Source organism: Tiliqua scincoides, chromosome 13 (assembly GCF_035046505.1).
Source record: "Tiliqua scincoides isolate rTilSci1 chromosome 13, rTilSci1.hap2, whole genome shotgun sequence".
In the NCBI taxonomy this organism is placed as follows: Eukaryota; Metazoa; Chordata; class Lepidosauria; order Squamata; family Scincidae; genus Tiliqua; species Tiliqua scincoides.
The window spans coordinates 15173574-15184166 of NC_089833.1; positions in this window are offsets into that span (position 1 = coordinate 15173574).

A 10593-nucleotide genomic window follows, 5' to 3' on the forward strand; every position below is an offset into this window, starting at 1 on the left:
CAGTGATATCATGCGACATCCTGTGATGCTCTCTCCAGAAGAAGGGGTGCTTGCTGCAAGGGCTTCGTGCACCCTGTTCCATCTCCCTTTGGGGAGCCTCTGCAGAGGAGGAATGGGGCACATGAAGCTGCCAGTGCCTCCTCCAGTGAGATCCCAGAAGTGAATGCCCTGCACTGCTCCTGGGTTCTCCCTAAAGGAGGGACACTCGTTGCAACAAATTCACAGCCATGTTCCTTCTCCTGTGGTGACCCCCCCCCCCCGAGAACTCCACAGGAGAAGGAACAGGGGACTTGAAGCCGCTGCAGCTTCCCCCATAACTAGAGTGGAGCCTGGATGCGGTCATGCTCCACCCCCTTTGTCACAGTGCCCAGGGCAGGTGCCCCTCCAGCGCCATCCAACTTATGCCTCTGCTCAAATCCTGAGCCTCTGCTCTTAAAGAGCCGTTCGCGCCTGGTGCAGTAAGCCGAATACGAAACACGTCCGACACTTTTATTGCTGTATGAGAGACCAGTCAGAAGCTGCACAGCAGTCAAGAAAATAATCTCTCTCTCATTCTGTGCCCAACAAAATGGGCACAAAGTGATACAGCAAGTGGTCTGTCTCAGTATCCAGGCAGAATATGACCAATATGACCACACAAGGCTTTTCTCTGCCTGGTAACTTTCACTTCAGACTGCGTCAGCCTGTTTTATTCTCTCCTGGGTTCTGCTCCAGCTCTTTCTTATCAGTTTGTGATATAACACCCGGAATTGCCCTTCTCCTTCCATAGGCTACATGCAGGTTACAAAGGTCACTATGGCTGGTTATTTTATATCCTTACCAGGCCATTTAAATCCTGGGCTGTTGTATCCTGGTCAAACAAACCATTGATGTCCCTGGACATTTATGTCCTTTTTTTGGGCGGATGGGGGGAGCATTCTGGTTATTTACATCCTATAACTGGCAACAAGCCCCATGTTATGTATCGTAACCCAGTGGTTCTCAAACATTTTAGCATTAAAGGTAGTTAAAAGAATCCCCTTATTCCCAAAAAGGTACTCTTGTCAACTCTCTGAGAGGAGAAAAAACTCTTGACAGCTGCAGAATTTCTGCAGCCTAAATTTCACTCTGAAATTCCAGCACAGAAGCTTTTCATCCCTGCTCCAGGTTCAAGGGCTTGTCCCCTGCCATTCTGAAAATAGAAGACTCACTTGTAGATTTGAGCACATCCTGTTCTCTACAGAGAAGGTGGTCTATTGTGTAGAGGCAATGTAGGTGGTCTGAGTGAATAATGCAAAGCCTCACAAAATCAAGGGTGAATTTAAGGCTTTGCCAACTGTAACCTTGTTCAGGCATTCAGTCCACACATAGAAGGAATATGTGGAAGGACCCTGAGGTCGCAATGGGTTAACTTTGGCTTGGCAATGATGCATTTCCAAAGCCTTGCCCTGTAGAGGTGCTTGGGGGGGGGGCTGCCTCATAACATCTAGGGCAATATTATCCATTCAAATCCAAGCTTCACACACACTTGGTTCTCCTTCAACAAAAGAGATGTGCGTTTCTGACAGTGCATTACTTTGTACACAGGTCCAGTAAATGCTTTATAACAACAACATAAGAACATAAGAACAGCCCCACTGGATCAGGCCATAGGCCCATCTAGTCCAGCTTCCTGTATCTCACAGCGGCCCACCAAATGCCCCAGGGAGCACACCAGATAACAAGAGACCTCATCCTGGTGCCCTCCCTTACATCTGGCATTCTGACTTAACCCATTCCTAAAATCAGGAGGTTGCGCATACTCATCATGGCTTGTACCCCATAATGGATTTTTCCTCCAGAAACTCGTCCAATCCCCTTTTAAAGGCGTCTAGGCTACAACAGTCACTGGACCTTACAGAACCAGTGAGATGACCAAATGGGAAGCAATTTTGTGCTTCTGGCCCATCCATGAGGTCAACTGAGGCAATTGCCTCAAGTAGTGTCATGGTGGGGCATGTTCACCTCCTTCTGCCATTTGCCTCCACTATTCCCCGACCCCACCCCCCTGGATCAGAAAAAGGAAGAGAGGGATGGGGGTGGCCCCAATATAGCCCCACTCTCTTCTCTTCCATGCTTCCCCCTTCCTGTTCTACAAATACTGGGAACCTCAATCCACCAGACAATGGCAGACCTCATTTCTTTGCTTTCAAAACTGGGTGGAACTGTTTTTTCCTGGTTGTGCATTTAAATTACTGTTTACGTAAGCAGCCTTGCGGGGTTCAAAATATTATTAATTAATAACTAAATGGCTCTCTTGCACGAGAGACACAGGGGAACCAGCTGACTTAATCCCTTGCAAAACTGCTTCAGCTGCCAGGACTAAGCTGGCGATTAGTCACTGTCTGGACCTGCCCATCGTTACTCAGAGGTTACATCACAGTTGCACCTGACTTGAGAGGTAAATGTAGCCCAGAAGTCAAGCATGCTTCCTCATATGACTGCAAATCATCCAAGGGAGTTTATGGCTCTTCCCCCCCTCCCCTGCCCTGCATGTTCAACGGCTCAGACTGTCTGCAGCTCCAACAGATCAATAATTGTTGCTGGATCTCAGGCTTGGATTGTTAGGATTGCTGGACTCTCCTTTGATTTCTAGTTTTGTGTTTCTATACAATAGTGTTTTTCAGTCTTCACAAGGAACAGAAAAGGCCTCTTTGATGAACCAATCTATCCTGATTTAGGATCAAACTAGCAGGAATTAATTCCAATCACAGAACTATTTTTTCTCCCCTTTCTTTTATAAATAAAACAGCAACAGAGCAGGGAGGGGGATTTGGAATAAGTCTGTGGTATGATGGGGGGTTAACCCTCCCCCTAAACCGGGGTGCCCAAACCCCAGCCCTGGGGCCACTTGCAGCCCTCGAGGCCTCTCAATGCGGCCCTCAGGGAGCTCCCAGTCTCCAATAAGCCTCTGGCCCTCTGGTAATTTGTTGGTGCCCACACTGGGCCAATGCAACTGCTCTCAGTGTGAGGGCAACTGTTTGACCTCTCGGTGAGCTGTGGGATGAGGGCTCCCTCCACTGCTTGCTGTTTCACATCTGTGATGCAGCAGCGGCAGCAAAGGAAAGGCCGGCCTTGTTTTGTGCAAGGCTTTTTATAGGCCTTGAGCTATTGCAAGACCTTCATTCATTCATAACCAATTGCCTGACTTAAATCAACTTTTCCCCTGTTATCAGTTGCAGAAGAAAAACGTAATAGGCATTGATAATCTTTGGTAATCTTTGCTTGCAAGATTTCTTTCTAGTTAATGACACAGGGTGGGGGACACATGGAGGAGGTACTGGAGTTGGGGCTCCCAGAACAGAGGGAAGGATCAGACCCCTTCCCTCCCACCACACTACTAGGTTCATTCAAATTGCCACTATCACTACGCACTCAGATATTACGTAAACAAATATTTTCATACTGCTTTTCAACAAGCAACATCCTAAGCTATTTTACTAAAAAGTAAGCTGCACTGTATTCAATGAGGCTTGCACCCAAGTAAAAGACTGCAGCCAAGCATTGCCGCCCAGGTTGAGACTGTGGAGTGGGACAGATCTTTCGTTTGGGGCATTGGAAGTAAGACAATTCCTGGCTAAATATATTTTGATGGTTTCTCCAACAGGAAATCTCTCCAAGTCAGAGAGGCTGCGGCCCCTGGAACTGAAAGGTCAACTAACTGGCTGCTTCAGCTGTCATCGTTATTGCTGATTTATCACTTTGGAAACATGCCAAAATTGTTGTCTTGCCAGCATATTGGATGTGGCATTCAGGGTGCTTGTATTTGACAATGCAAAAGCTACTATGTCGAGGACTCGGTAAATAATGTTTTACCAGTTGCAGCTGATATTCTCGTTTATTAAAAAAATACACCAGTCCACCCCCTGTAGTATAGGTTATTGAATCTTGTCACTAGTAAAAGGAATGTAATGAGGTCCTTATGCAATAATCCTCTTTGTTCTTTCCCAAAGATCAATAACAAAGAACCAGATCTGAGTCTACAACATGAGCCTGCGACAACTGAGAACTGAAAAAAGACCTGCTCTCAGAAATCACTCGCCTTTTTACAATGCTTGCTATATATGCAACTTTGGTGGCACAGCCTTTCCAGTACTTTTGTAAGACATTACTAGTATTAATAAATCTCCCTTGCATTCAGGAAAATGTACCATCTATGGGCAGCCCATCCATTAGGCCACATTCACTTCCATCCCTTCCACTGCACCCTCTCCCACTGTGTGAACTGGAAAAGAGCTGGACTAGATGGGCCTTTGGCCTGATCCAGCAGGGCTCTTCTCATGTTCTTAACAGGAAGCATAAAGGAGTGAAGACCACTGGGCTGGAACAATACACCAGACCCCAGCTATGAAAAGGTGGCAACTTGCACTTTTGAAACAATCACCGCTCTTACGCTGCTTAAATCTCTAAATGCAATGAAATCAGGCCTGTAGCCAGGATTCTAGAGGTGGGGGGTGACCATTTTTTCAAGGGGGGCAATGATGTCAGGTATCTATACTGGTGGGCAAAATGAAAGGATAAGTCTGGAGAAACATCAAATACCCGAAACTCCCCCAAATTTCATGAAGAGAAAATAATGTGGCTTTCTTTTTTTTTTTTTAAAGATGTATTCATTATCTGTAAAGCAAAGTAACAATTTGCATTGAATAAATGCATCTCTGCATGCCATGGAAAATGTATTGCCTACATACTCGTAGAAATAACATGCAACATATCCTTTCATTTACACACCAGTGCAATACACAGGCCTGCCACCCTGCAAAAGTAAAACATATCACTGGGATGCAGGTAGTATTTACTTGTATTGAAAGTGCCTATTTAACACCTATCTAGCACCCATATAGTGCCTACATAGTGCCTATCTAGCAAATACATAGCGCCTACATAGCACCTATCTAGCACCTACATAGCACCTATTCAATGCCTATCTAGCACCTATCTATCGCCTATCTAGCAACTACATAGCGCCTATCTAGCACCTACATAGCGCCCATTTAGTGCCTATCTAGCACCTAACACCTATATAGCGCCTATCTAGCAACTATATAACACCTATCTAGCGCCTACATAGCGCCTACATAACATTTGACTATGACTCATTGCTGATGCATTGATATATATTACAATAAAATTTATTTACATCAAAGCAAGAGGAAAGATATGCTAGTAAAATACAGTAATGCCACTGGAACACTAGTTTTTTTTTTACAATGTTCATTACTTTTAAAAAACAAAGTACAGAAGATTTTAATGTATTGAATCTACCTGGTTGAACTGAATCCTCCCAGCTTTCTGAGTTGAATCTCCTTAGAACCAGGGGTGGATCCAGTATATTTGGGAAGGGGCCATGAGCACTACCTTCAGAGTCCAGATCAACCAGGCAGGTAGCTGGTAACCAACCTGGGGTTATCGCTTCTGTGGACATTTGCTGGGCAGGCAGACCTCGGTCTGGGCTCCCACCTGGACTTGGAGCCCAGGTCTACCTGCTTGGGTAGACCTGGGCTCCTGATTGAGCTTATAGCCTACATAAGAACATAAGAAGAGCCCTGCTGAATCAGGCCAAAGGCCTATCTAGTCCAGCTTCCTGTATTGCACAGTGGCCCACCAAATGCTTCAGGGAGCACAAAAGACAGCAAGACACAACCTGCATCCTGGTGTCCTCTCCTGCATCTGGCATTGAGGTACCCTACTTCTAAAATCAGGAGCTTGCACATACCTATCATGACTTGTAACCTGTGATGGACTTTCCTCCAGAAATTTGTCCAATCCCCTCTTAAAGGCATCTAAACAAGTTGCCATCACCACTTCCTGCGGCAAGCTGTTCCACATGCTGGGTAAAGAAATGTTTTCTTTTGTCCGTCCTAACTCTCCCAACACTCCATTAGTGGATGTCCCCTGGTTCTGGTGTTATGTGAGAGGGAAAAGAACGTCTCTCTAGTCATTCCTTGCAAAATTTTATATGTCTCAATCAAATAGCCCTCCTCAGGCCTCTGTGACTATTTGCTGGGTGGGTAGACCTGGGCTCCCACCTGGACTTGGAGCCCAGGTCTACCTATTTGGGTAGACCTGGGCTGCTGATTGAGCTTAAAGCCTGTGTCTGTTTGCTGGGTGGGTAGATCTGGGCTCCCATTCCAGCCAATCTCCTTGACACCTGCCCAGTAGGTGTTCCCCTGACACCTGATTTTGCTCTCATCCTGGCGGGCGCCCTTCCCTGCTGGCAGGACAGTTGGGGGGGGGTATGCACCCATGGCTTCCCCAGATCCGCAATGCTTAGAACCTTTCCCACACTTAAGTTCTTGGTTCTCTTTAGCTCAAATGCCTTCCATGTTTTCTCCCACCAGAAAAAGGGTCTCCCCAGGCAACAGCCATTAATTTTAAAAGTATAACTGAAAAGCAAGAACCTGCCCCCATGATTTCTCTAAACAGAAACATTTCTCCCTGCCCCCCCCCCACAGCAGTACCATTATAGTAATTAGCATGTTCCACAGTAGAAGAAACAGCACCCTCCCTTCCCCCAGCCAGGACAAGTAGAAATCTCTCCCAACCTTCTTGTAGCTGCTCTTGACCAGCCCTGCTCTCCATGTGCTCTGGATGGGGGCAGCGTGACCAGAGGTCATAACTTCCCAGGAGCCCCCCCTCCCAGGACCCTGTTCTCCTCACTCTACACACATGCACTCTCCCTCTCCTCCCCAATCTCTGCCAGAAGCACCTTCCTGTGCACAAAAAATGTGGCAAAAAAGGGCTTCAAATCACCCCCAACTGACACCAGATTAGATAAAGAGGACAGGTTTGGAAAAAATGCTAGGGGGGCAAACTACTGACTGAGGAGGGGCAAAAAAAACCCTGGCCCCACCCAGCTATGGCCCTGAATGAAATTAGGTTTCATCCAGGAAGTTCAATTCACAAAACCAAAAAGCCCCTTCAGCCTGGGTCCTTTAAGATTTGCCCAGAAAGTAAGAGCCAGTGGTAATAGAGCATGCAATAAATACAATCCAGTATCACAGTCAAAGCACATCTTTTTATGATTTTATACCCCACCTTTCCAGTTAAGAACTGCACAGGGTGGCTTACAATAAAATCAAAACATCAAAATATTTAAACATTCATACATAATAAAACAGGCAGCGGTAAATAAATAGGCAATAAAATAGCAGTAAAATAAACAAACACATTCCCCACTAGGTAGTAAAAGCAGTGGCAAAATAACAACCCAGTAATTATATTGGCTTTACACACAGTATAATCTGGAAACCTTACAACAACCTTATGAGGTAGGCAATTGATGTTTCTCTCTCTCTCTCCCAGATCCAGTTTTAGAAGCCCAATCCTAAGCATGTCTACTCAGAAGTAAGTCCCACTTTAGTCCTTACTCCCAGGTAAGTATGGCTAGGATTGCAGCCTTAGGAAGTTAACAGCTTGGGAGTTTGGCAAGATGCAGGCAAGACCACGTGCAAGCCAAGCCCACTCAGTTTCAGCACTATGGGATTTACTCCCAAGTAAGCATGCACAGGATTTCAGCCTTCACCGAGCTCCTGGCACACAAAGGCTGTTCGAAGCTTCCAGCTTCACAGCCCCTGAGACACCAGCAGCCTTCCCTGTGAGTGACCCAAGAGGCTGCTGGTGTGAGGGGTGCAGGGTCGAGAGGGGAGCACCCCCAGGGGCAGCAGTCTGCTGGAGATCACGACCACCCCGTCGCCCACTCCACCTGGCACTCCACCAAACAAACTTCTACAGCTTCTTACCAGGGCACCAGGTGGGACTCCTCCTCCCCCCCAGGCTTTTCCACGCCAGGGAAAGTTGCTGCTGCGTTTGGAGGGGGGGGGGGGACTGGCTCCTGCAATGCCCCTTCCTGGCTCATTAGCAAATAATTCAATGCACCTGTGTTGCTAGAGGAGGCGGAGGAGAAGGTCCTGCACCTTTAAGAGCTGGAAGGTGAACTTGCTGCTGCTTGGAGATATCTGACTATTGAAGGCACAAGACCCCTGCCCTCTTTTGGCCTCCTTAGTTGGGACTCCCCATTCAGCCACACTGGCAAAAGGCTGCTCCCCCCCCCCTTCTTTTTCTCCAAAGGGCCTTTGGGGGTTTAACAGCAGGCAGAAATTCAGCAGGTGCACTCCACTCCATCCAAGTGTCATGCTGCACCTGCTGAAGGATACTGCAACTGGGAGATGAAAGGGACATGCAGAGCTTGGCCAATAAAATGTATCAAACCTGCCTTGTCTCAATCCAAAATGTACTGACTTAAAAAAAAAAAAATGATTTCAAGTTAAGTGTGAAAATCCAGAATCAATATAATAAAAAATAATAATACGGTATGAGAATAATAAATTCAGGCGATTCAGAGCTTTGCAATTGCACCACTTTGAGTGGAATAACGGTGTCTTTGCTGGACTCATAGGGCTGGTAACACAAGGGCTCAATGCATCACCCGCATGATGGACCTCCTCCCTACCAGACCATACAGAATAAATTGCAATATCTTATGCACAGCCGAAATACAGAGGCATCACTAAGGCTGGGGTAACCCCCATTCACTTTATTTATTAATATTAATATATTACCATATGTAGCTAAACAAACTACAGTAGCTACTGGTAAAGCAGCTACCATGCTTTCCAGACTCACAAAGAGAATCTGGTCCAACAAGAAGCTGATGGAACATACCAAGATCCAGGTCTACAGAGCTTGCGTCCTGAGTACACTTCTGTACTGCAGCGAGTCATGGACTCTTCGCTCACAACAGGAGAGGCAACTGAACGCTTTCCACATGCGCTGCCTCCGACGCATCCTTGGCATCACCTGGCAGGACAAAGTTCCAAACAACACAGTCCTGGAACGTGCTGGAATCCCTAGCATGTATGCACTGCTGAAACAGAGACGCCTGCGTTGGCTTGGTCATGTCGTGAGAATGGATGATGGCCAGATCCCAAAGGATCTCCTCTATGGAGAACTCGTGCAAGGAAAGCAGTTGCGATACAAGGACATCTGCAAGAGGGATCTGAAGGCCTTAGGAGTGGACCTCAACAAGTGGGAAACCCTGGCCTCTGAGCGGCCCGCTTGGAGGCAGGCTGTGCAGCATGGCCTTTCCCAGTTTGAAGAGAGACTTGGCCAACAGTCTGAGGCAAAGAGGCAAAGAAGGAAGGCCCACAGCCAGGGAGACAGACAGGGACAGACTGCACTTGCTCCCAGTGTGGAAGGGATTGTCCCAAATCGGCCTTTTCAGCCACACTAGACACTGTTCCAGAACCACCTTTCAGAGCGCAATACCAGAGTCTTTCGAGACTGAAGGTTGCCAACTAACTGGAATCAAGGAAGATCTGGTGAGGAGGTAGGATGTGGTGTCAGCAGTGGCCCCTTTAAGGGTAAGGCCTGGGCATTCAGCAGAGCTGTGCTGCACAGCTGCAGCCACTTGAAGGGAATGGGGCCCTCAGGCATAAAAGCACTTGATGAAGGGAGAGTTGGGTGTGGGTAGTAGAAGGGGGAAAGTGTGAGGCTGGATTAATGGCTAATGGACAATTAGAGCTGCTGATGGACTGACTGGTGAATGGACTTTGGCGACTGCTAGAGGCACTGAGATTGTCTTTGGTTGCTATGCCTGAGGCCTGCTGAGGACCAAAGTGCTGCTATAGTGGTGGGAGGAGAACCTCCTTGGGTTAAACAGGTGAGCTACCCTGGTGGTGGGTCCAGTAGTGCTGGAAGGCAGAACTAGGGTCATTTGGAGGGAAAGAAGGGGAGCTAATTAGCTGAAAGTGGGTATAATTCTCTAAGTGAAGTCTAGACTGGGAATCTGGCAAAACAGCATACAGGTCACCCAACAAATGAGTAACCAGCAAAAAACCAGTGGCCAACATTCACTGCATTCAGTTCATGCCCTGCTTGCTGAATCTTTCACTGGTCGGTGCACCTTGCCTCACCTTCATCTCCAGTTGGAGGCAAAGCCATCCCTTACAGGATGAAGACCTGGGGCCAGTAACTATCTTTCTCTGCCTAATCTACCTCACAGGGTTGTTGTGAAGACAAGAGGGAGGAACCTTATACACCACCCTGAGTTCTTTGGAGGAAGGACAGTATAGAAATGCAAAAAGTAAATACACTCAGCCCTTATAGGGTCCCCCTATATTGGCCATATATGGGTCAGGAAAATGTGAGACCCAGGGCAACCACCCCAATTGTGCTACTCAAGGGAGAGCTCTGGTTGGAGGCAGAGGCCCTGAGAAGATGAGAGCCAAGAATGCAACATAGTGGTTTTTGTTCCTGCTTTGAAACTGGGAAAGGTGCCAGGGAGGCCTTTGAAAGGGAACAGTAATTGCTCAATTATCCTGGCTTTAAAGGGGTCTCCTTTTCTCGCCCTGCAAATGTTGGATCAACTCCCTCCGGGACTGTCTTCCCAGTTGGGAGTGACCCTGGACCTCAGCCTGGCTGTTCTGTGTTCAGCAGGACTTTTCTTCCTGTTCCCCCAGGACCAACGCACCAGGCTCTTCCCCCTTCCCCCAACAGCCCCTAACTGACCCTCTGATGCAGTGGTTCCCAAACTTTTTAGCAGTGGGACCCACTTTTTAAAATGACACTCTATCA